Raw genomic sequence first — 2,939 nt, forward strand, 5'->3', positions numbered from 1 at the left:
TTCAAAAAGATAAGGTAGCATGACTTAATGAATGGTTTATCTATTTCTCTCTCTCTCTCTCTCTCTCTCTCTCTCTCTCTCTCTCTCTCTCTCTCCCTTTGGTATCTGGGATTGAGTTCAGAACTTTGTGCTTGCCAGGCAGGTGCTTATAGCAATTTTTCTGAGCAAGTAGAACTGCTTGTATAGAAGGCTATAAATTTCTACTGTATAGGAACTCATACACATTTTTGTTGTGTTTTATTTTCTGTAACAGGATCTCACTAGGTTGTCTTGACTAGATATCTCAGCTCACACATATCTTTAAAAGATAATCCCTTTTCTGAATTATTGTTCATTAGCCAACTACAGGATATATAATCTTCAGCCTTTTTTTCTTTTTTGGCGGAACTGGGGATTGAACTCAGGCTCTTGCACTTGCCAGAGAAGCGCTTATTCCACTGAGCCATATCCCCGGCCCCTACAACATATATAATCTTAAAATGGAACATAACAGACTACGCATAATCACAACTTTTATTACTTGATATTTTGTTCAATAACTTCTTTGCTGAGATTTAGAGAACAAGGGATTACTCCTCAAAGGTGGACCAAGGCTTGTCTCATTGTTAACTGGCCTTAGTCTGTAATGCTTCATTGTATGCTACTTATGCTGTGTTGCTCTGTTTATTGTGAGAGGAGACAAAATGCTGGTCTATGGAAAAGGATAAAGTAGATTGTCAATGAAAGAAGAAAGGTGGGCAATGAGCTAAGGAACACATACCAGGAAGAAGCATAAGCAGTAGTAATTTGACAGACATAAGGTGATCAGTAATCATGGCCATCTGAAGAAAAAGAAGAAATAGATGCAGACTGTGTCTGTCCCTAAGATGGCTTATTTTTCCTACCTATTATTACTAGTAGTAATGGAAAGTATATTCATTTGGTTTCTTATTGCTGAGACAAAATACCTGACCCTCACAACTTAAAAAAGAAAGGTTTTATTTGGGCTCACAGTTTCAGAGGAATCTGTTCTTGATGAGTTTGATTCAAGGCAGAGATGTCTTGGTGGAAAGACAGGGCAGCCCGCAGGTCAAACAAAAAGGAAGAGCCCAGAGAGGGAGGGGCCAGTGACCCGATAAAGTTCTCAATGCCACCCATTGCAAGAACCACCCAGACACACTTAGAAGAGTGTGGAACTAATCTCCTGGACATCTACCAAGTCAATCATGTTGACAACCAAGACACACACACAGTAAGCTTCAGGCATTCATTGTGTATAGCCAGGATTTGTGCCTTTGACTCTTCTCTATTGCTCTTCACCAGATACTGTATTTTTTATGTTTTTTTTTTGGTTTGGCTGTTTGGACTTAATATTCACACCTAAAGGAATAGACTGACTCTAGCCACCTCTGATGTATTCCAGGTGGACCCAGGATTCATAATTACAGGTGAATGAATGAACAGAAAGGATCACAAATGTCTTCTTTGCCTCATCATGTAGTGTCTTGTGACTATGCAAGAGAGGGAAAAGTTACAGTAAACCAGAGTGGGTATATATATTGTCACACACACCCCACATGTGGAACATGACACCATAAAAGAAAGAACTCTGTAACTCTGGCATGCATCAGACAAAATTCTTACATTGTTCCTTCGACTTTGTGAACTGCCATTCATTTCAAAACCAGGCAATCCAGTGGTAAACCTTGCAGTTGAAAGCAAGGGTTCTAGCATCACACAGATATGAGGTAGACTATGGCTTCAATAAATTCACTTTGCTGTATAGCATAGTCATTCAGATATAAATGTCAATAGCTCACTGAGTTTCCTGTGAAGAATCCACTCACAAAAGCCTGCAAAGTCAGTACCGGCCATCATAAAATTTCACAGCAGAGATCATGAAAGAGTTTATATCATGATCCCAAAAGCTATCAATTTTAAAATTTGTATTTGATATTTGCATCCTACAAAGTCCCTTGTTGGCCCTCCTGATATGATGATTTTTTTTCCTGTCCTTCATACAATGCTCACTGGCTCTGTTCTTACCCTCACACTGACTTTCTGTTGCATGTTGTTATGCAGTTGAGACTTCTTGACATTTCCAGACTCCTACAGCAACATATAGGATTCTTTAGTTAAGGAGAACCACTCTCCTAAGAAGGCAAATGGAATTATATGTTATTCATGAAAAAATCCTTATTATATTTTATGTTTCACTTTTCTTTTTACTTTTTTTGAACTTTTTTGGTCTCATGTTTTTATTTATTACCCTTTTTATTTTAAACAAACCTTTACTTGAGATACAATATGTCCATAATTGGTATGTCATGGCAAGAGGTACATAATTAGAAGACCAGAATGTCAGGCATTCCAAGCATGACCCTATCATTACACATTGCTTTCTTCAGTGCAGTTTCTTCATTCAAAGGTATCAGCATATATAGTCAGGGTGACAGACCTACCAATTAACTGCCATTTTCAAAAACATGCTGAAGATTCTCAGGACCATTGCCTTTCCCATCTTGTGCATATAAATGTATGACTTTGCTCCAGTAATATTTTCTAGCTTTTCTCCTTGCCATCTCTTTGTTAACTAATCCTGAAATTCTTGCTTTTTTTTTTTTTGGTGGAACCGGGGATTCAATTCAGGCCCTTGCACTTGCCAGAGAAGCGCTTCTTCCACTGAGCCATCTCCCCAGCCCCTCTTGCTTTCTTTTTATGTGTGTTGCCTTTCTTTTTTTATTTCTTCTTTTGAGTTCTTATACTGGGGACTCTATATGATATTTACATATGTGAGTCTGGTTTATTTCACTTCTGACTATATCTTCAAGTGGCATCCATTTATATATAAACGCTTCGAGTTTATCATTCTTTTTTTTTTCTACAGTTTTATTGATAAACATATAGCAATGAGACAGTTTCAAATCAAATCGGAAGTACAGTTTCAACAAATAATACAC

Source organism: Octodon degus, unplaced genomic scaffold, assembly GCF_000260255.1.
Source record: "Octodon degus isolate 3935 unplaced genomic scaffold, OctDeg1.0 scaffold00243, whole genome shotgun sequence".
In the NCBI taxonomy this organism is placed as follows: Eukaryota; Metazoa; Chordata; class Mammalia; order Rodentia; family Octodontidae; genus Octodon; species Octodon degus.